The following is a 24,701-nucleotide window of genomic DNA, read 5'->3' as shown; positions in this document are numbered from 1 at the left end:
GTGTTAATTCGTCAATGTGAGGGAGCGAGGGATGCAGTAAAGGAGGAATAATGCATCGGAAAAGAGATACTCGGAACCCCGAAGAAAATCCTATCGTTTTCGTAGAAACGTATCTTGATTTAGAAGGACAATGCAGGGAATCCAGAGTATTTCATATGGACGCAAATTGTGTGTTAATTCGTCAATGTGAGGGAGCGAGGGATGCAGTAAAGGAGGAATAATGCATCGGAAAAGAGATACTCGACTCCGAAAAGAAAATCCTATCGCTTCCGTAGAAACGTATCTCGATTTAGAAGGACAATGCAGGGAATCCAGAGTATTTCATATGGACGCAAATTGTGTGTTAATTCGTCAATGTGAGGGAGCGAGGGATGCAGTAAAGGAGGAATAATGCATCGGAAAAGAGATACTCGGAACCCCAAAGAAAATCCTATCGTTTCCGTAGAAACGTATCTCGATTTAGAAGGACAATGCAGGGAATCCAGAGTATTTCATATGGACGCAAATTGTGTGTTAATTCGTCAATGTGAGGGAGCGAGGGATGCAGTAAAGGATGAATAATGCATCGGAAAAGAGATACTCGGAACCCCAAAGAAAATCCTATCGTTTCCGTAGAAACGTATCTCGATTTAGAAGGACACTGCAGGGAATCCAGAGTATTTCATATGGACGCAAATTGTGTGTTAATTCGTCAATGTGAGGAATCGAGGGATGCAGTAAAGGAGGAATAATGCATCGGAAAAGAGATACTCGGAACCCCAAAGAAAATCCTACCGTTTCCGTAGAAACGTATCTCGATTTAGAAGGACAATGCAGGGAATCCAGAGTATTTCATATGGACGCAAATTGTGTGTTAATTCGTCAATGTGAGGGAGCGAGGGATGCAGTAAAGGAGGAATAATGCATCGGAAAAGAGATACTCGGAACCCCAAAGAAAATCCTATCGTTTCCGTAGAAACGTATCTCGATTTAGAAGGACAGTGCAGGGAATCCAGAGTATTTCATATGGACGCAAATTGTGTGTTAATTCGTCAATGTGAGGGAGCGAGGGATGCAGTAAAGGAGGAATAATGCATCGGAAAAGAGATACTCGGGACCCCAAAGAAAATCCTATCGTTTCCGTGGAAACGTATCTCGATTTAGAAGGACAATGCAGGGAATCCAGAGTATTTCATATGGACGCAAATTGTGTGTTAATTCGTCAATGTGAGGGAGCGAGGGATGCAGTAAAGGAGGAATAATGCATCGGAAAAGAGATACTCGGAACCCCAAAGAAAATCCTATCGTTTCCGTAGAAACGTATCTCGATTTAGAAGGACAATGCAGGGAATCCAGAGTATTTCATATGGACGCAAATTGTGTGTTAATTCGTCAATGTGATGGAGCGAGGGATGCAGTAAAGGAGGAATAGTACATCGGAAAAGAGATACTCGGAAACCCCAAAGAAAATCCTATCGTTTCCGTAGAAACGTATCTTGATTTAGAAGGACAATGCAGGGAATCCATAGTATTTCATATGGACGCAAATTGTGTGTTAATTCGTCAATGTGAGTTAGCGAGGGATGCAGTAAAGGAGGAATAATGCATCGGAAAAGAGATACTCGGAACCCCAAAGAAAATCCTAACGTTTCCGTAGTATCGTATCTCGATTTAGAAGGACAATGCAGGGAATCCTGAGTATTTCATATGGACGCAAATTGTGTGTTAATTCGTCAATGTGAGGGAGCGAGGGATGCAGTAAAGGATGAATAATGCATCGGAAAACAGATACTCGACACCCAAAAGAAAGTCCTATCGTTTCCGTAGAAACGTATCTCGTTTTAGAAAGATAATGCAGGGAACCTAGAGTATTTCATATCGACGAAAATTGTGTGTTAATTCGGCAATGTGAGGGAGCGAGGGATACAGTAAAGAGGAATAATGTATCGGAAAAGAGATACTCGGAACCCCAAAGAAAATCCTATCGTTTCCATAGAAACGTATCTCGATTTAGAAGGACAATGCAAGGAATCCAGAGTATTTCATATGGACGCAAATTGTGTGTTAATTCGTCAATGTGAGGGAGCGAGGGATGCAGTAAATGAGGAATAATGCATCGGAAAAGAGATACTCGGAACCCCAATAGAAAATCCTATCGTTTCCGTAGAAATCTATCGCGATTTAGAAGGACACTGCAGGGAATCCAGAGTATTCCATATGGACGCAAATTGTGTGTTAATTCGTCAATGTGAGGGAGCGAGGGATGCAGTAAAGGAGGAATAATGCATCGGAAAAGAGATACTCGGGACCCCAAAGAAAATCCTATCGTTTCCGTAGAAACGTATCTCGATTTAGAAGGACAATGCAGGGAATCCAGAGTATTTCATATGGACGCAAATTGTGTGTTAATTCGTCAATGTGAGGGAGCGAGGGATGCAGTAAAGGTGGAATAATGCATCGGAAAAGAGATACTCGGAACCCCAAAGAAAATCCTATCGTTTCCGTAGAAACGTATCTCGATTTAGAAGGACAATGCAAGGAATCCAGAGTATTTCATATGGACGCAAATTGTGTGATAATTCGTCAATGTGAGGGAGCGAGGGATGCAGTAAAGGAGGAATAATGCATCGGAAAAGAGATACTCGGAACCCCAAAGAAAATCCAATCGTTTCCGTAGAAATGTATCTCTATTTAGAAGGAGACTGCAGGGAATCCAGAGTATTTCATATGGACGCAAATTGTGTGTTAATTCGTCAATGTGAGTGTGCGAGGGATGCAGTAAAGGAGGAATAATGCATCGGAAAAGAGATACTCGGAACCCCAAAGAAAATCCTATCGTTTCCGTAGAAACGTATCTCGATTTAGAAGGACAATGCAGGGAATCCAGAGTATTTCATATGGACGCAAATTGTGTGTTAATTCGTCAATGTGAGGGAGCGAGGGATGCAGTAAAGGAGGAATAATGCATCGGAAAAGAGATACTCGGAACCCCGAAGAAAATCCTATCGTTTTCGTAGAAACGTATCTTGATTTAGAAGGACAATGCAGGGAATCCAGAGTATTTCATATGGACGCAAATTGTGTGTTAATTCGTCAATGTGAGGGAGCGAGGGATGCAGTAAAGGAGGAATAATGCATCGGAAAAGAGATACTCGACTCCGAAAAGAAAATCCTATCGCTTCCGTAGAAACGTATCTCGATTTAGAAGGACAATGCAGGGAATCCAGAGTATTTCATATGGACGCAAATTGTGTGTTAATTCGTCAATGTGAGGGAGCGAGGGATGCAGTAAAGGAGGAATAATGCATCGGAAAAGAGATACTCGGAACCCCAAAGAAAATCCTATCGTTTCCGTAGAAACGTATCTCGATTTAGAAGGACAATGCAGGGAATCCAGAGTATTTCATATGGACGCAAATTGTGTGTTAATTCGTCAATGTGAGGGAGCGAGGGATGCAGTAAAGGATGAATAATGCATCGGAAAAGAGATACTCGGAACCCCAAAGAAAATCCTATCGTTTCCGTAGAAACGTATCTCGATTTAGAAGGACACTGCAGGGAATCCAGAGTATTTCATATGGACGCAAATTGTGTGTTAATTCGTCAATGTGAGGAATCGAGGGATGCAGTAAAGGAGGAATAATGCATCGGAAAAGAGATACTCGGAACCCCAAAGAAAATCCTACCGTTTCCGTAGAAACGTATCTCGATTTAGAAGGACAATGCAGGGAATCCAGAGTATTTCATATGGACGCAAATTGTGTGTTAATTCGTCAATGTGAGGGAGCGAGGGATGCAGTAAAGGAGGAATAATGCATCGGAAAAGAGATACTCGGAACCCCAAAGAAAATCCTATCGTTTCCGTAGAAACGTATCTCGATTTAGAAGGACAGTGCAGGGAATCCAGAGTATTTCATATGGACGCAAATTGTGTGTTAATTCGTCAATGTGAGGGAGCGAGGGATGCAGTAAAGGAGGAATAATGCATCGGAAAAGAGATACTCGGGACCCCAAAGAAAATCCTATCGTTTCCGTGGAAACGTATCTCGATTTAGAAGGACAATGCAGGGAATCCAGAGTATTTCATATGGACGCAAATTGTGTGTTAATTCGTCAATGTGAGGGAGCGAGGGATGCAGTAAAGGAGGAATAATGCATCGGAAAAGAGATACTCGGAACCCCAAAGAAAATCCTATCGTTTCCGTAGAAACGTATCTCGATTTAGAAGGACAATGCAGGGAATCCAGAGTATTTCATATGGACGCAAATTGTGTGTTAATTCGTCAATGTGATGGAGCGAGGGATGCAGTAAAGGAGGAATAGTACATCGGAAAAGAGATACTCGGAAACCCCAAAGAAAATCCTATCGTTTCCGTAGAAACGTATCTTGATTTAGAAGGACAATGCAGGGAATCCATAGTATTTCATATGGACGCAAATTGTGTGTTAATTCGTCAATGTGAGTTAGCGAGGGATGCAGTAAAGGAGGAATAATGCATCGGAAAAGAGATACTCGGAACCCCAAAGAAAATCCTAACGTTTCCGTAGTATCGTATCTCGATTTAGAAGGACAATGCAGGGAATCCTGAGTATTTCATATGGACGCAAATTGTGTGTTAATTCGTCAATGCGAGGGAGCGAGGGATGCAGTAAAGGATGAATAATGCATCGGAAAACAGATACTCGACACCCAAAAGAAAGTCCTATCGTTTCCGTAGAAACGTATCTCGTTTTAGAAAGATAATGCAGGGAACCTAGAGTATTTCATATCGACGAAAATTGTGTGTTAATTCGGCAATGTGAGGGAGCGAGGGATACAGTAAAGAGGAATAATGTATCGGAAAAGAGATACTCGGAACCCCAAAGAAAATCCTATCGTTTCCATAGAAACGTATCTCGATTTAGAAGGACAATGCAAGGAATCCAGAGTATTTCATATGGACGCAAATTGTGTGTTAATTCGTCAATGTGAGGGAGCGAGGGATGCAGTAAATGAGGAATAATGCATCGGAAAAGAGATACTCGGAACCCCAATAGAAAATCCTATCGTTTCCGTAGAAATCTATCTCGATTTAGAAGGACACTGCAGGGAATCCAGAGTATTCCATATGGACGCAAATTGTGTGTTAATTCGTCAATGTGAGGGAGCGAGGGATGCAGTAAAGGAGGAATAATGCATCGGAAAAGAGATACTCGGGACCCCAAAGAAAATCCTATCGTTTCCGTAGAAACGTATCTCGATTTAGAAGGACAATGCAGGGAATCCAGAGTATTTCATATGGACGCAAATTGTGTGTTAATTCGTCAATGTGAGGGAGCGAGGGATGCAGTAAAGGTCGAATAATGCATCGGAAAAGAGATACTCGGAACCCCAAAGAAAATCCTATCGTTTCCGTAGAAACGTATCTCGATTTAGAAGGACAATGCAAGGAATCCAGAGTATTTCATATGGACGCAAATTGTGTGATAATTCGTCAATGTGAGGGAGCGAGGGATGCAGTAAAGGAGGAATAATGCATCGGAAAAGAGATACTCGGAACCCCAAAGAAAATCCAATCGTTTCCGTAGAAATGTATCTCTATTTAGAAGGAGACTGCAGGGAATCCAGAGTATTTCATATGGCCGCAAATTGTGTGTTAATTCGTCAATGTGAGGGAGCGAGGGATGCAGTAAAGGAGGAATAATGCATCGGAAAAGAGATACTCGGAACCCCAAAGAAAGTCCTATCGTTTCCGTAGAAACGAATCTCGATTTAGAAGGACAATGCAGGGAATCCAGAGTATTTCATATGGACGCAAATTGTGTGTTAATTCGTCAATGTGAGGGTGCGAGGGATGCAGTAAAGGAGGAATAATGCATCGGAAAAGAGATACTCGGAACCCCAAAGAAAATCCTATCGTTTCCGTAGAAACGTGTCTCAATTTAGAAGGACAATGCAGGGAATCCAGAGTATTTCATATGGACGCAAATCGTGTGTTAATTCGTCAATGTGAGGGAGCGAGGGATGCAGTAAAGGAGGAATAATGCATCGGATAAGAGATACTCGGAACCACAAAGAAAATCCTATCGTTTTCGTAGAAACGTATCTTGATTTAGAAGGACAATGCAGGGAATCCATAGTATTTCATATGGACGCAAATTGTGTGTTAATTGGTCAATGTGAGGGAGCGAGGGATGCAGTAAAGGAGGAATAATGCATCGGAAAAGAGATACTCGGAAACCCAAAGAAAATCCTATCGTTTCCGTAGAAACGTATCTCGATTTAGAAGGACAATGCAGGGAATCCAGAGTATTTCATATGGACGCAAATTGTGTGTTAATTCGTCAATGTGAGGGAGCGAGGGATGCAGTAAAGGAGGAATAATGCATCGGAAAAGAGATACTCGACTCCGAAAAGAAAATCCTATCACTTCCGTAGAAACGTATCTCGATTTAGAAGGACAATGCAGGGAATCCAGAGTATTTCATATGGACGCAAATTGTGTGTTAATTCGTCAATGTGAGGGAGCGAGGGATGCAGTAAAGGAGGAATAATGCATCGGAAAAGAGATACTCGGAACCCCAAAGAAAATCCTATCGTTTCCATAGAAACGTATCTCGGTTTAGAAGGACAATGCAGGGAATCCAGAGTATTTCACATGGACGCAAATTGTGTGTTAATTCGTCAATGTGAGGGAGCGAGGGATGCAGTAAAGGAGGAATAATGCATCGGAAAAGAGATACTCGACTCCGAAAAGAAAATCCTATCACTTCCGTAGAAACGTATCTCGATTTAGAAGGACAATGCAGGGAATCCAGAGTATTTCATATGGACGCAAATTGTGTGTTAATTCGTCAATGTGAGGGAGCGAGGGATGCAGTAAAGGAGGAATAATGCATCGGAAAAGAGATACTCGGAACCACAAAGAAAATCCTATCGTTTTCGTAGAAAAGTATCTTGATTTAGAAGGACAATGCAGGGAATCCATAGTATTTCATATGGACGCAAATTGTGTGTTAATTGGTCAATGTGAGGGAGCGAGGGATGCAGTAAAGGAGGAATAATGCATCGGAAAAGAGATACTCGGAAACCCAAAGAAAATCCTATCGTTTCCGTAGAAACGTATCTCGATTTAGAAGGACAATGCAGGGAATCCAGAGTATTTCATACGGACGCAAATTGTGTGTTAATTCGTCAATGTGAGGGAGCGAGGGATGCAGTAAAGGAGGAATATTGCATCGGAAAAGAGATACTCGACTCCGAAAAGAAAATCCTATCACTTCCGTAGAAACGTATCTCGATTTAGAAGGACAATGCAGGGAATCCAGAGTATTTCATATGGACGCAAATTGTGTGTTAATTCGTCAATATGAGGGAGTGAGGGATGCAGTAAAGGAGGAATAATGCATCGGAAAAGAGATACTCGACTCCGAAAAGAAAATCCTATCACTTCCGTAGAAACGTATCTCGATTTAGAAGGACAATGCAGGGAATCCAGAGTATTTCATATGGACGCAAATTGTGTGTTAATTCGTCAATGTGAGGGAGCGAGGGATGCAGTAAAGGAGGAATAATGCATCGGAAAAGAGATACTCGACTCCCAAAAGAAAATCCTATCGTTTCCGTAGAAACGTATCTCGTTTTAGAAAGATAATGCAGGGAACACAGAGTATTTCATATGGACGCAAATTGTGTGTTAATTCGTCAATGTGAGTTAGCGAGGGATGCAGTAAAGGAGGAATAATGCATCGGAAAAGAGATACTCGGAACCCCAAAGAAAATCCTGTCGTTTCCGTAGAAACGTATCTCGATTTAGAAGGACAATGCAGGGAATCCAGAGTATTTCATATGGACGCAAATTGTGTGTTAATTCGTCAATGTGAGTTAGCGAGGGATGCAGTAAAGGAGGAATAATGCATCGGAAAAGAGATCCTCGGAACCCCAAAGAAAATCCTGTCGTTTCCGTAGAAACGTATCTCGATTTAGAAGGACAATGCAGGGAATCCAGAGTATTTCATATGGACGCAAATTGTGTGATAATTCGTCAATGTGAGGGAGCGAGGGATGCAGTAAAGGAGGAATAATGCATCGGAAAAGAGATACTCGGAACCCCAAAGAAAATCCAATCGTATCCGTAGAAATGTATCTCTATTTAGAAGGAGACTGCAGGGAATCCAGAGTATTTCATATGGCCGCAAATTGTGTGTTAATTCGTCAATGTGAGGGAGCGAGGGATGCAGTAAAGGAGGAATAATGCATCGGAAAAGAGATACTCGGAACCCCAAAGAAAGTCCTATCGTTTCCGTAGAAACGAATCTCGATTTAGAAGGACAATGCAGGGAATCCAGAGTATTTCATATGGACGCAAATTGTGTGTTAATTCGTCAATGTGAGGGTGCGAGGGATGCAGTAAAGGAGGAATAATGCATCGGAAAAGAGATACTCGGAACCCCAAAGAAAATCCTATCGTTTCCGTAGAAACGTATCTCAATTTAGAAGGACAATGCAAGGAATCCAGAGTATTTCATATGGACGCAAATTGTGCGTTAATTCGTCAATGTGAGGGAGCGAGGGATGCAGTAAAGGAGGAATAATGCATCGGAAAAGAGATACTCGGAACCCCAACGAAAATCCTATCGTTTCCGTAGTAACGTATCTCGATTGAGAAGGACACTGCAGGGAATCCAGAGTATTTCATATGGACGCAAATTGTGTGTTAATTCGTCAATGTGAGGGAGCGAGGGATGCAGTAAAGGAGGAATAATGCATCGGAAAAGAGATACTCGGGACCCCAAAGAAAATCCTATCGTTTCCGTAGAAACGTATCTCGATTTAGAAGGACAATGCAGGGAATCCAGAGTATTTCATATGTACGCAAATTGTGTGATAATTCGTCAATGTGAGGGAGCGAGGGATGCAGTAAAGGAGGAATAATGCATCGGAAAAGAGATACTCGGAACCCCAAAGAAAATCCAATCGTATCCGTAGAAATGTATCTCTATTTAGAAGGAGACTGCAGGGAATCCAGAGTATTTCATATGGCCGCAAATTGTGTGTTAATTCGTCAATGTGAGGGAGCGAGGGATGCAGTAAAGGAGGAATAATGCATCGGAAAAGAGATACTCGGAACCCCAAAGAAAGTCCTATCGTTTCCATAGAAACGAATCTCGATTTAGAAGGACAATGCAGGGAATCCAGAGTATTTCATATGGACGCAAATTGTGTGTTAATTCGTCAATGTGAGGGTGCGAGGGATGCAGTAAAGGAGGAATAATGCATCGGAAAAGAGATACTCGGAACCCCAAAGAAAATCCTATCGTTTCCGTAGAAACGTATCTCGATTTAGAAGGACAATGCAGGGAATCCAGAGTATTTCATATGGACGCAAATCGTGTGTTAATTCGTCAATGTGAGGGAGCGAGGGATGCAGTAAAGGAGGAATAATGCATGGGAAAAGAGATACTCGGAACCACAAAGAAAATCCTATCGTTTTCGTAGAAACGTATCTTGATTTAGAAGGACAATGCAGGGAATCCATAGTATTTCATATGGACGCAAATTGTGTGTTAATTGGTCAATGTGAGGGAGCGAGGGATGCAGTAAAGGAGGAATAATGCATCGGAAAAGAGATACTCGGAAACCCAAAGAAAATCCTATCGTTTCCGTAGAAACGTATCTCGATTTAGAAGGACAATGCAGGGAATCCAGAATATTTCATATGGACGCAAGTTGTGTGTTAATTCGTCAATGTAAGGGAGCGAGGGATGCAGTAAAGGAGGAATAATGCATCGGAAAAGAGATACTCGGAACCCCAAAGAAAATCCTATCGTTTCCGTAGAAACGTATCTCAATTTAGAAGGACAATGCAAGGAATCCAGAGTATTTCATATGGACGCAAATTGTGCGTTAATTCGTCAATGTGAGGGAGCGAGGGATGCAGTAAAGGAGGAATAATGCATCGGAAAAGAGATACTCGGAACCCCAACGAAAATCCTATCGTTTCCGTAGTAACGTATCTCGACTGAGAAGGACACTGCAGGGAATCCAGAGTATTTCATATGGACGCAAATTGTGTGTTAATTCGTCAATGTGAGGGAGCGAGGGATGCAGTAAAGGAGGAATAATGCATGGGAAAAGAGATACTCGGGACCCCAAAGAAAATCCTATCGTTTCCGTAGAAACGTATCTCGATTTAGAAGGACAATGCAGGGAATCCAGAGTATTTCATATGGACGCAAATTGTGTGTTAATTCGTCAATGTGAGGGAGCGAGGGATGCAGTAAAGGAGGAATAATGCATCGGAAAAGAGATACTCGACTCCGAAAAGAAAATCCTATCACTTCCGTAGAAATGGATCTCGATTTAGAAGGACAATGCAGGGAATCCAGAGTATTTCATATGGACGCAAATTGTGTGTTAATTCGTCAATGTGAGGGAGCGAGGGATGCAGTAAAGGAGGAATAATGCATCGGAAAAGAGATACTCGACTCCCAAAAGAAAATCCAATCGTTTCCGTAGAAACGTATCTCGTTTTAGAAAGATAATGCAGGGAACACAGAGTATTTCATATGGACGCAAATTGTGTGTTAATTCGTCAATGTGAGTTAGCGAGGGATGCAGTAAAGGAGGAATAATGCATCGGAAAAGAGATACTCGACTCCGAAAAGAAAATCCTATCACTTCCGTAGAAATGGATCTCGATTTAGAAGGACAATGCAGGGAATCCAGAGTATTTCATATGGACGCAAATTGTGTGTTAATTCGTCAATGTGAGGGAGCGAGGGATGCAGTAAAGGAGGAATAATGCATCGGAAAAGAGATACTCGACTCCCAAAAGAAAATCCTATCGTTTCCGTAGAAACGTATCTCGTTTTAGAAAGATAATGCAGGGAACACAGAGTATTTCATATGGACGCAAATTGTGTGTTAATTCGTCAATGTGAGTTAGCGAGGGATGCAGTAAAGGAGGATTAATGCATCGGAAAAGAGATACTCGGAACCCCAAAGAAAATCCTGTCGTTTCCGTAGAAACGTATCTCGATTTAGAAGGACAATGCAGGGAATCCAGAGTATTTCATATGGACGCAAATTGTGTGTTAATTCGTCAATGTGAGTTAGCGAGGGATGCAGTAAAGGAGGAATAATGCATCGGAAAAGAGATCCTCGGAACCCCAAAGAAAATCCTGTCGTTTCCGTAGAAACGTATCTCGATTTAGAAGGACAATGCAGGGAATCCAGAGTATTTCATATGGACGCAAATTGTGTGTTAATTCGTCAATGTGAGGGAGCGAGGGATGCAGTAAAGGTGGAATAATGCATCGGAAAAAGAGATACTCGGAACCCCAAAGAAAATCCTATCGTTTCCGTAGAAACGTATCTCGATTTAGAAGGACAATGCAAGGAATCCAGAGTATTTCATATGGACGCAAATTGTGTGATAATTCGTCAATGTGAGGGAGCGAGGGATGCAGTAAAGGAGGAATAATGCATCGGAAAAGAGATACTCGGAACCCCAAAGAAAATCCTATCGTTTCCGTAGAAACGTATCTCGATTTAGAAGGACAATGCAGGGAATCCAGAGTATTTCATATGGACGCAAATTGTGTGTTAATTCGTCAATGTGAGGGAGCGAGGGATGCAGTAAAGGAGGAATAATGCATCGGAAAAGAGATACTCGGAACCCCAAAGAAAATCCTATCGTTTCCGTAGAAACGTATCTCGATTTAGAAGGACAATGCAGGGAATCCAGAGTATTTCATATGGACGCAAATTGTGTGTTAATTCGTCAATGTGAGGGAGCGAGGGATGCAGTAAAGGAGGAATAATGCATCGGAAAAGAGATACTCGACTCCGAAAAGAAAATCCTATCGCTTCCGTAGAAACGTATCTCGATTTAGAAGGACAATGCAGGGAATCCAGAGTATTTCATATGGACGCAAATTGTGTGTTAATTGGTCAATGTGAGGGAGCGAGGGATGCAGTAAAGGAGGAATAATGCGTCGGAAAAGAGATACTCGGAACCCCAAAGAAAATCCAATCGTTTCCGTAGAATCGTATCTCGTTTTACAAAGATAATGCAGGGAACCCAGAGTATCTCATATGGGCGCAAATTGTGTGTTAATTCGGCAATGTCAGGGAGCGAGGGATGCAGTAAAGGAGGAATAATGCATCGGAAAAGAGATACTCGGAACCCCAAAGAAAATCCTATCGTTTCCGTAGAAACGTATTGTTGCGTCACCGCTAGACACCACACTTGCTAGGTGGTAACTTAAATCGGCCGCGGTCCTGTAGTACATGTCGGACCCGCGTGTCGCCACTGTGTAATCGCAAACCTAGCGCCACCACATGGCAGGTCACGAGACACGGACGAGACCTCGCCCCAGTTGTACGGACGACATAGCTTGCGACCAGACGTACGAAGCTTTCCTCTCATTTGCCGAGAGACAGATTGAATAGCCTTCAGCTTAGTCCATAGCTACTACCTAGCAAGGCGCCATTTGTATCAGTGCTTATAGCGTACTAATATTCAAGAGAGATGTATTCCAACAAGAGAATAAAGTTAAGTAGTATAACACTACGTACTTTTCTTTAGTGCATTAATAAGTCTCCTGTTCCAGTACTTCAAGCCCGTCTGCGCTAGTTTAGCGTGCACCTAGCTACCTCATTGTGTCTTGACTGTATGAACTAGACACAACATTATTTGGCGACGAGGAGTCGTGCCGCGCCCACGTTGCCTAAATTGAATGTGACTGTGGACTTCCTTATTCAGACACTATGGTGCGTGATGCAATAGCACAGAACGTTTCTGATGTTCGCATACGGGAACAGATTTTGAAACTAGTTAATCCCTCCCTTCAACAAGTGATAGACATATTGGATAGGCAAGACACACTTGACTTTGCTCAGGCCTCATTTGCAAGTTCGCCAGCAGTGTGTCACATTCACCGGCCCGCCGGGCCCGCTGCACGGGACGCTAAGCGGCCCTCGCGCCCATCGCAGCAGCGGCAGCCTACCTTGCAAACACGTGCGCCGCGTAAGCAAGCAAATGCAGTGAAATCATGCCCGCGGTGTGCAACTAGACATTCGCGTGAACATTGCCCGTCACGCCAAGCTATTTGCTTTTACTGTCGAAAGAAAGGACATGTTCAAAGTGTTTGCCAGAAAAAGTTTCGATCGGACAATCGCACAAATTCCAGGCCTTTTGCTTCGCGCCGGAATCGAACCCAGGACAATCAGGCTCGTGGACCTTCGCCCATGGACATTCATGTGGTTCATTCCCACCCGTCCAGTGACACTTTAGCTAACAGTGACTGTGTTCGTCCCACCACAAATGTGCGTCGACGTCGCCGAAAATCACGTAACGTCGCAAGTGCTTCTGTACCTGTATCAGTTCAAATTGCACGTGACAGTCGCTCTTGTCGTCAACAGGACAATAAACTTTTTGTGGACTTAGACTTTGAAGGCAAAGTGATACCATTCCAGCTCGATACCGGAGCTGCAGTTTCATTGATTAATCACGACACGTACAAACAACTGGGCCAACCGCCATTGCGTGCCGCAAATGTTAAGTTACATAGTTACTCAGGACAACAGATCCATGTGTTAGGACAGTGCAGCCTTATGGCAACATACAAGGGACAGACAAAACTTGTATCATTTTACGTTCTTCGTTCTTCTAGTGCAGTGAACTTGTTTGGCTTAGATTTGTTTCAATTATTTAATATGTCTATAGTAAATCAGGTCCTATCAGTGAATCAGACTGTGCCTTCCGCCAGTGTTTCTAGTCTATGTGACGAATTTGCAGACATTTTTGCACCGGGCCTTGGTTGCGCTAAGAACTATGCAGCACATTTGGTATTGAAAGACAACGCGCAACCGAAATTTTTCAGAGCGCGCACTGTTCCCCACGCATTGCGTGATGAGGTCGCAAGAACATTGCACGATTTAGAATCTCAAGGTGTACTTGAACGTGTGCAGGCTTCTCTCTGGGCCTCACCCTTAGTAATTTTGCCGAAACCTTCCGGAAAACTGAGACTTTGTGTGGACTTCAAGGCAACTGTGAATCCACAACTTGTGACTGCTACTTTTCCTTTGCCCCGCCCGGAAGATCTTTTTGACAAACTGTGCCCGGGAAAATATTTTTCAAAATTGGACCTAGCAGATGCGTACTTGCAACTACCTGTGGACGAAGACTCCCAGCGCGTCTTAGTGGTAAACACGCATCTTGGCTTGTATCGCTTCAACAGACTGCCATTCGGGTGTGCATCCACACCTGCTTTCTTTTAGCATTAATTCCAAACAGGTTTGTGCGCAATGCTTCTTCCATTTCAGCTCCGCTTCATCGTTTACGCCGTAAAGGTGTTCCGTTCGTCTGGACGACGGAATGCGAACGCGCCTTTCGCCAGTTGAAATCGGCGTTACTTTCCAATACTTGCCTTACGCCATTCGATCCCCGAAAACCCCTTTTGTTGATGGTAGATGCATCGGATTTCGGGATCGGTGCTGTGCTTGCGCACAAGGATGGCTCGCATGATCGCCCTATTGCCTTTGCGTCAAAATTGCTCTCATCTGCGCAAAGAAATTATTCACAAATAGAGAAAGAAGCTTTAGCTCTCGTGTTTGGTGTTACCAAGTTCCATGACTTCTTGTATGGTCGTCACTTTACCATCATCACCGACCACAAACCTTTGACATCGCTTTTTCATCCGAACAAGCCTGTACCTCCGCGTACAGCGCAGAAATTCATTCGCTGGTCACTTTTTCTCTCGCAGTACCGCTACGATATCTTGTATCGGTCCACTGCTAAGCACGGAAACGCTGATGCGTTGTCCCGTTTGCCTGTTGCTGAGGATAAAGCATTCGATTCTTCCGAACTTGCTTGCATGTTCATTGATTCAGAAACCGATGACGTGGTCGAATCGTTTCCGATTGATTTTCGTCGAGTAGCTACAGCCACAGCTGCTGACCCTGTCCTTGCTACTGTTTTGCGTTTTGTTGCTACGCAATGGCCCTTGTCAAAGTCACGGATCGAGGATCCTTTGGTTCGCCGTTTTTTTGCTCACAAGGAGAGACTATTTGTACGTCGTGGTGTTTTGTTGTTGCGTTCTGATAATGATCAATCCCGAGTCGTGGTCCCACGTTCGTTACAGTCCTCTGTGTTAAAAGCTTCTTCACAACGGACATTGGGGTATAGTGCGAACGAAACAACTTGCTCGTCAGCACTGTACTTGGTTCGGAATCGATGCTGCGATTACGAATATGTGCTCCTCTTGCGTGGCGTGTGCCGAACAACAATCCGCACCGCCGCGGAAATTCTTTGCATGGCCGAAAGCCACTTCCCCTTGGCAACGCTTGCATATCGATTTTGCTGGTCCATTCTGGAATGCTCGATGGTTGGTTGTGGTCGATGCTTTCAGTAATTTTCCTTTTGTTGTCCGGATGTCCTCCACGACGTCTTCTGCCACAATCCAAGCCTTGTCTGCCATCTTTTGCATTGAAGGTCTTCCGCAGACTATTGTTTCCGTCAATGGCCTACAATTCATGTCCGCAGAATTTCAGTCATTCTGCACAGCCAATGGTATTCAACATCTGACATCCGCGCCGTTTTCGCCTCAGTCGAACGGTGCCGCTGAACGATTGGTCCGGACTTTCAAGTCCCAGATGTTGAAATTGAAAGAGTCGCATTCTCGGGAGGACGCTTTGTTGCTCTTTTTGTCTTCGTATCGCTCTCAGCCTCGCGATGGTCGCTCGCCGGCTGAGTTGCTTCATGGTCGTCCTCATCGCACCCTGATGTCTTTGCTGCATCCGCCGCATCAGGTTCCTGTGCAACGGCAGACTCCGGTTTTTGCTCCTGGCGACGTTGTCTATTATCGCAACTATCGCGGTTCACGGCGTTGGCTCGCAGGGCGCATTCTTCGCTGCCTCGGCCGCGCGATGTATTTGGTTTTGGGGGCCTCTGGTGAGGTGCGTCGGCATCTCAATCAGCTGCGCCTCTGTCGTCGCCTGGGTTCTGCCGCTCCCCGTCTGCTTTCAGCGACGGTGCCGTCAGGTCAGCGCCCTGGGGACCCATCTACTGGCTCGCCTCATCCCCAGGTGTTACCGACGCTGCCTTCCATTTTGCCTCATGGCGTCGCGCCGCCGCCGCCGCAGCCGCCGCCGCCGCCGCCGCCCGCAGCGGACGCTTCGCTGCAGCCGCCTGGCGCCTCCCTGGGTCACGCGCCGCCGCTCGCTTCCCGTGCCCAGCCGTCCTCCGCCATGGACCTCTTGCCCGCTCCGGACCAGATGTCGTCGTCGCGCGTCGGCTTCCCCGACGCAATGGAGGTCGACTCTTCGGCCCCTCTTGTATCATTACGTGCGCCTACACCTCATGTTGACGTGCACCCTGGACTAGGTTTGCAGGCGTTTCCTAGCTCCCCTCGGACCGAATGGCCGGGTGCGGGTGGCACAGCCTCGCCTGTTGTTCGGCTCCCCACCTCATCGCATACGTCGACATGGGGTCCTCCCCACGGCGGGCGGAAGCCTTATCTCACGACCGTTCGCCGATTTGCGGGGGAGGAATGTGGTGTCACCGCTAGACACCACACTTGCTAGGTGGTAACTTAAATCGGCCGCGGTCCTGTAGTACATGTCGGACCCGCGTGTCGCCACTGTGTAATCGCAAACCTAGCGCCACTACATGGCAGGTCACGAGACACGGACGAGACCTCGCCCCAGTTGTACGGACGACATAGCTTGCGACCAGACGTACGAAGCTTTCCTCTCATTTGCCGAGAGACAGATTGAATACCCTTCAGCTTAGTCCATAGCTACTACCTAGCAAGGCGCCATTTGTATCAGTGCTTATAGCGTACTAATATTCAAGAGAGATGTATTCCAACAAGAGAATAAAGTTAAGTAGTATAACACTACGTACTTTTCTTTAGTGCATTAATAAGTCTCCTGTTCCAGTACTTCAAGCCCGTCTGCGTTAGTTTAGCGTGCACCTAGCTACCTCATTGTGTCTAGACTGTATGAACTAGACACAACACGTATCTCGATTTAGAAGGACAATGCAAGAAATCCAGAGAATTTCATATGGACGCAAATTGTGTGTTAATTCGTCAATGTGAGGGAGCGAGGGATGCAGTAAAGGAGGAATAATGCATCGGAAAAGAGATACTCGGAACCCCAAAGAAAATCCTATCGTTTCCGTAGAAACGTATCTCGATTTAGAAGGACAATGCAGGGAATCCAGAGTATTTCATATGGACGCAAATTGTGTGTTAATTCGTCAATGTGAGGGAGCGAGGGATGCAGTAAAGGAGGAATAATGCATCAGAAAAGAGATACTCGGAACCCCAAAGAAAATCCTATCGCTTCCGTAGAAACGTATCGCGATTTAGAAGGACAATGCAGGGAATCCAGAGTATTTCATATGGACGCAAATTGTGTGTTAATTCGTCAATGTGAGGGAGCGAGGGATGCAGTAAAGGAGGAATAATGCATCGGAAAAGAGATACTCGGAACCCCAAAGAAAAACCTATCGTTTTCGTAGAAACGTATCTTGATTTAGAAGGACAATGCAGGGAATCCATAGTGTTTCATATGGACGCAAATTGTGTGTTAATTGGTCAATGTGAGGGAGCGAGGGATGCAGTAAAGGAGGAATAATGCATCGGAAAAGAGATACTCGGAACCCCAAAGAAAATCCAATCGTTTCCGTAGAAACGTATCTCGATTTAGAAGGACAAAGCAGGGAATCCAGAGTATTTCATATGGACGCAAATTGTGTGTTAATTCGTCAATGTGAGGGAGCGAGTGATGCAGTAAAGGAGGAATAATGCATCGGAAAAGAGATACTCGACTCCGAAAAGAAAATCCTATCGCTTCCGTAGAAACGTATCTCGATTTAGAAGGACAATGCAGGGAATCCAGAGTATTTCATATGGACGCAAATTGTGTGTTAATTCGTCAATGTGAGGGAGCGAGGGATGCAGTAAAGGAGGAATAATGCATCGGAAAAGAGATACTCGGAACCCCAAAGAAAATCCTATCGTTTCCGTAGAAACGTATCTCGATTTAGAAGGACAATGCAGGGAATCCAGAGTATTTCATATGGACGCAAATTGTGTGTTAATTCGGCAATGTGAGGGAGCGAGGAATGCAGTAAAGGAGGAATAATGCATCGGAAAAGAGATACTCGGAACCCCAAAGAAAATCCTATCGTTTCCGTAGAAACGTATCTCGATTTAGAAGGACAATGCAAGGAATCCAGAGAATTTCATATGGACGCAAATTGTGTGTTAATTCGTCAATGTAAGGGAGCGAGGGATGCAGTACAGGAGGAATAATGCATCGGAAAAGAGATACTCGGAAACCCAAAGAAAATCCTATCGTTTCCGTAGAAACGTATCTCGATTTAGAAGGACAATGCAGGGAATCCAGAGTATTTCATATGGACGCAAATTGTGTGTTAATTCGTCAATGTGAGGGAGCGAGGGATGCAGTAAAGGAGGAATAATGCATCAGAAAAGAGATACTCGGAACCCCAAAGAAAATCCTATCGTTTCCGTAGAAACGTATCTCGATTTAGAAGGACAATGCAGGGAATCCAGAGTATTTCATATGGACGCAAATTGTGTGTTAATTCGTCAATGTGAGGAAGCGAGGGATGCAGTAAAGGAGGAATAATGCAACGGAAAAGAGATACTCGGAACCCCAAAGAAAATCCTATCGTTTCCGTAGAAACGTATCTCTATTTAGAAGGACAATGCAGGGAATCCAGAGTATTTCATATGGACGCAAATTGTGTGTTAATTCGTCAATGTGAGGGAGCGAGGGATGCAGTAAAGGAGGAATAATGCATCGGAAAAGAGATACTCGGAACCCCAAAGAAAATCCTATCGTTTCCGTAGAAACGTATCTCGATTTAGAAGGACAATGCAGGGAATCCAGAGTATTTCATATGGACGCAAATTGTGTGTTAATTCGTCAATGTGAGGGAGCGAGGGATGCAGTAAAGGAGGAATAATGCATCGGAAAAGAGATACTCGGAACCCCAAAGATAATCCTATCGTTTCCGTAGAAACGTATCTCGTTTTAGAAAGATAATGCAGGGAACCCAGAGTATTTCATATGGACGCAAATTGTGTGCTAATTCGGCAATGTGAGGGAGCGAGGGATGCAGTAAAGGAGGAATAATGCATCGGAAAAGAGATACTCGGAACCCCAAAGAAAATCCTATCGTTTCCGTAGAAACGTATCTCGATTTAGAAGGACAATGCAAGGAATCCAGAGTATTTCATATGGACGCAAATTGTGTGTTAATTCGTCAATGTGAGGGAGCGAGGGATGCAGTAAAGGATGAATAATGCATCGGAAAGGAGATACTCGGAACCCCAAAGAAAATCCTATCGTTTCCGTAGAAACGTATCTCGATTTAGAAGGACACTGCAGGGAATCCAGAGTATTTCATATGGACGCAAATTGTGTGTTAATTCGTCAATGTGAGGGAGCGAGGGATGCAGTAAAGGAGGAATAATGCATCAGAAAAGAGATACTCGGAACCCCAAAGAAAATCCTATCGTTTCCGTAGAAACGTATCTCGATTTAGAAGGACAATGCAGGGAATCCAGAGTATTTCATATGGACGCAAATTGTGTGTTAATTCGTCAATGTGAGGGAGCAAGGGATGCAGTAAAGGAGGAATAATGCATCGGAAAAGAGATACTCAACTCCCAAAAGAAAATCCTATCGTTTCCGTAGAAACGTATCTCGATTTAGAAAGATAATGCAGGGAACCCAGAGTATTTCATATGGACGCAATTTGTGTGTTAATTCGGCAATGTGAGGGAGCGAGGGATGCAGTAAAGGAGGAATAATGCATCGGAAAAGAGATACTCGGAACCCCAAAGAAAATCCTATCGTTTCCGTAGAAACGTATCTCGATTTAGAAGGACAATGCAGGGAATCCAGAGTATTTCATATGGACGCAAATTGTGTGTTAATTCGTCAATGTGAGTTAGCGAGGGATGCAGTAAAGGAGGAATAATGCATCGGAAAAGAGATACTCGGAACCCCAAAGAAAATCCTGTCGTTTCCGTAGTATCGTATCTCGATTTAGAAGGACAATGCAGGGAATCCTGAGTATTTCATATGGACGCAAATTGTGTGTTAATTCGTCAATGTGAGGGAGCGAGGGATGCAGTAAAGGAGGAATAATGCATCGGAAAAGAGATACTCGGAACCCCAAAGAAAATCCTATCGTTTCCGTAGAAACGTATCTCGATTTAGAAGGACAATGCAGGGAATCCAGAGTATATCATATGGACGCAAATTGTGTGTTAATTCGTCAATGTGAGGGAGCGATGGATGCAGTTAAGGAGGAATAATGCATCGGAAAAGAGATACTCGGAACCCCAAAGAAAATCCTATCGTTTCCGTAGAAACGTATCTCGATTTACAAGGACAATGCAGGGAATCCAGAGTATTTCATATGGACGCAAATTGTGTGTTAATTCGTCAATGTCAGGGAGCGAGGGATGCAGTAAAGGAGGAATAATGCATCGGAAAAGAGATACTCGGAACCCCAAAGAAAATCCTATCGTTTCCGTAGGAGCGTATCTCAATGTAGAAGGACAATGCAGGGAATCCAGAGTATTTCATATGGACGCAAATTGTGTGTTAATTCGTCAATGTGAGGGAGCGAGGGATGCAGTAAAGGAGGAATAATGCATCGGAAAAGAGTTACTCGGAACCCCAAAGAAAATCCTATCGTTTCCATAGAAACGTATCTCGATTTAGAAGGACAATGCAGGGAATCCAGAGTATTTCATATGGACGCAAATTGTGTGTTAATTCGTCAATGTGAGGGAGCGAGGGATGCAGTAAAGGAGGAATAATGCATCGGAAAAGAGATACTCGGAACCCCAAAGAAAATCCTATCGTTTCCGTAGAAACGTATCTCGATTTAGAAGGACAATGCAGGGAATCCAGAGTATTTCATATGGACGCAAATTGTGTGTTAATTCGTCAATGTGAGGGAGCGAGGGATGCAGTAAAGGAGGAATAATGCATCAGAAAAGAGATACTCGGAACCCCAAAGAAAATCCTATCGCTTCCGTAGAAACGTATCGCGATTTAGAAGGACAATGCAGGGAATCCAGAGTATTTCATATGGACGCAAATTGTGTGTTAATTCGTCAATGTGAGGGAGCGAGGGATGCAGTAAAGGAGGAATAATGCATCGGAAAAGAGATACTCGGAACCCCAAAGAAAAACCTATCGTTTTCGTAGAAACGTATCTTGATTTAGAAGGACAATGCAGGGAATCCATAGTGTTTCATATGGACGCAAATTGTGTGTTAATTGGTCAATGTGAGGGAGCGAGGGATGCAGTAAAGGAGGAATAATGCATCGGAAAAGAGATACTCGGAACCCCAAAGAAAATCCAATCGTTTCCGTAGAAACGTATCTCGATTTAGAAGGACAAAGCAGGGAATCCAGAGTATTTCATATGGACGCAAATTGTGTGTTAATTCGTCAATGTGAGGGAGCGAGTGATGCAGTAAAGGAGGAATAATGCATCGGAAAAGAGATACTCGACTCCGAAAAGAAAATCCTATCGCTTCCGTAGAAACGTATCTCGATTTAGAAGGACAATGCAGGGAATCCAGAGTATTTCATATGGACGCAAATTGTGTGTTAATTCGTCAATGTGAGGGAGCGAGGGATGCAGTAATGGAGGAATAATGCATCGGAAAAGAGATACTCGGAACCCCAAAGAAAATCCTATCGTTTCCGTAGAAACGTATCTCGATTTAGAAGGACAATGCAGGGAATCCAGAGTATTTCATATGGACGCAAATTGTGTGTTAATTCGGCAATGTGAGGGAGCGAGGAATGCAGTAAAGGAGGAATAATGCATCGGAAAAGAGATACTCGGAACCCCAAAGAAAATCCTATCGTTTCCGTAGAAACGTATCTCGATTTAGAAGGACAATGCAAGGAATCCAGAGAATTTCATATGGACGCAAATTGTGTGTTAATTCGTCAATGTAAGGGAGCGAGGGATGCAGTACAGGAGGAATAATGCATCGGAAAAGAGATACTCGGAAACCCAAAGAAAATCCTATCGTTTCCGTAGAAACGTATCTCGATTTAGAAGGACAATGCAGGGAATCCAGAGTATTTCATATGGACGCAAATTGTGTGTTAATTCGTCAATGTGAGGGAGCGAGGGATGCAGTAAAGGAGGAATAATGCATCAGAAAAGAGATACTCGGAACCCCAAAGAAAATCCTATCGTTTCCGTAGAAACGTATCTCGATTTAGAAGGACAATGCAGGGAATCCAGAGTATTTCATATGGACGCAAATTGTGTGTTAATTCGTCAATGTGAGGAAGCGAGGGATGCAGTAAAGGAGGAATAATGCAACGGAAAAGAGATACTCGGAACCCCAAAGAAAATCCTATCGTTTCCGTAGAAACGTATCTCTATTTAGAAGGACAATGCAGGGAATCCAGAGTATTTCATATGGACGCAAATTGTGTGTTAATTCGTCAATGTGAGGGAGCGAGGGATGCAGTAAAGGAGGAATAATGCATCGGAAAAGAGATACTCGGAACCCCAAAGAAAATCCTATCGTTTCCGTAGAAACGTATCTCGATTTAGAAGGACAATGCAGGGAATCCAGAGTATTTCATATGGACGCAAATTGTGTGTTAATTCGTCAATGTGAGGGAGCGAGGGATGCAGTAAAGGAGGAATAATGCATCGGAAAAGAGATACTCGGAACCCCAAAGATAATCCTATCGTTTCCGTAGAAACGTATCTCGTTTTAGAAAGATAATGCAGGGAACCCAGAGTATTTCATATGGACGCAAATTGTGTGCTAATTCGGCAATGTGAGGGAGCGAGGGATGCAGTAAAGGAGGAATAATGCATCGGAAAAGAGATACTCGGAACCCCAAAGAAAATCCTATCGTTTCCGTAGAAACGTATCTCGATTTAGAAGGACAATGCAAGGAATCCAGAGTATTTCATATGGACGCAAATTGTGTGTTAATTCGTCAATGTGAGGGAGCGAGGGATGCAGTAAAGGATGAATAATGCATCGGAAAGGAGATACTCGGAACCCCAAAGAAAATCCTATCGTTTCCGTAGAAACGTATCTCGATTTAGAAGGACACTGCAGGGAATCCAGAGTATTTCATATGGACGCAAATTGTGTGTTAATTCGTCAATGTGAGGGAGCGAGGGATGCAGTAAAGGAGGAATAATGCATCAGAAAAGAGATACTCGGAACCCCAAAGAAAATCCTATCGTTTCCGTAGAAACGTATCTCGATTTAGAAGGACAATGCAGGGAATCCAGAGTATTTCATATGGACGCAAATTGTGTGTTAATTCGTCAATGTGAGGAAGCAAGGGATGCAGTAAAGGAGGAATAATGCATCGGAAAAGAGATACTCGGAACCCCAAAGAAAATCCTATCGTTTCCGTAGAAACGTATCCCGATTTAGAAGGACAATGCAGGGAATCCAGAGTATTTCATATGGACGCAAATTGTGTGTTAATTCGTCAATGTGAGGGAGCAAGGGATGCAGTAAAGGAGGAATAATGCATCGGAAAAGAGATACTCAACTCCCAAAAGAAAATCCTATCGTTTCCGTAGAAACGTATCTCGATTTAGAAAGATAATGCAGGGAACCCAGAGTATTTCATATGGACGCAATTTGTGTGTTAATTCGGCAATGTGAGGGAGCGAGGGATGCAGTAAAGGAGGAATAATGCATCGGAAAAGAGATACTCGGAACCCCAAAGAAAATCCTATCGTTTCCGTAGAAACGTATCTCGATTTAGAAGGACAATGCAGGGAATCCAGAGTATTTCATATGGACGCAAATTGTGTGTTAATTCGTCAATGTGAGTTAGCGAGGGATGCAGTAAAGGAGGAATAATGCATCGGAAAAGAGATACTCGGAACCCCAAAGAAAATCCTGTCGTTTCCGTAGTATCGTATCTCGATTTAGAAGGACAATGCAGGGAATCCTGAGTATTTCATATGGACGCAAATTGTGTGTTAATTCGTCAATGTGAGGGAGCGAGGGATGCAGTAAAGGAGGAATAATGCATCGGAAAAGAGATACTCGGAACCCCAAAGAAAATCCTATCGTTTCCGTAGAAACGTATCTCGATTTAGAAGGACAATGCAGGGAATCCAGAGTATATCATATGGACGCAAATTGTGTGTTAATTCGTCAATGTGAGGGAGCGATGGATGCAGTTAAGGAGGAATAATGCATCGGAAAAGAGATACTCGGAACCCCAAAGAAAATCCTATCGTTTCCGTAGAAACGTATCTCGATTTACAAGGACAATGCAGGGAATCCAGAGTATTTCATATGGACGCAAATTGTGTGTTAATTCGTCAATGTCAGGGAGCGAGGGATGCAGTAAAGGAGGAATAATGCATCGGAAAAGAGATACTCGGAACCCCAAAGAAAATCCTATCGTTTCCGTAGGAGCGTATCTCAATGTAGAAGGACAATGCAGGGAATCCAGAGTATTTCATATGGACGCAAATTGTGTGTTAATTCGTCAATGTGAGGGAGCGAGGGATGCAGTAAAGGAGGAATAATGCATCGGAAAAGAGTTACTCGGAACCCCAAAGAAAATCCTATCGTTTCCATAGAAACGTATCTCGATTTAGAAGGACAATGCAGGGAATCCAGAGTATTTCATATGGACGCAAATTGTGTGT

Source organism: Schistocerca nitens, chromosome 2, assembly GCF_023898315.1.
Source record: "Schistocerca nitens isolate TAMUIC-IGC-003100 chromosome 2, iqSchNite1.1, whole genome shotgun sequence".
NCBI classification, from domain to species: Eukaryota; Metazoa; Arthropoda; class Insecta; order Orthoptera; family Acrididae; genus Schistocerca; species Schistocerca nitens.
This window is presented reverse-complemented; position numbering follows the sequence as displayed.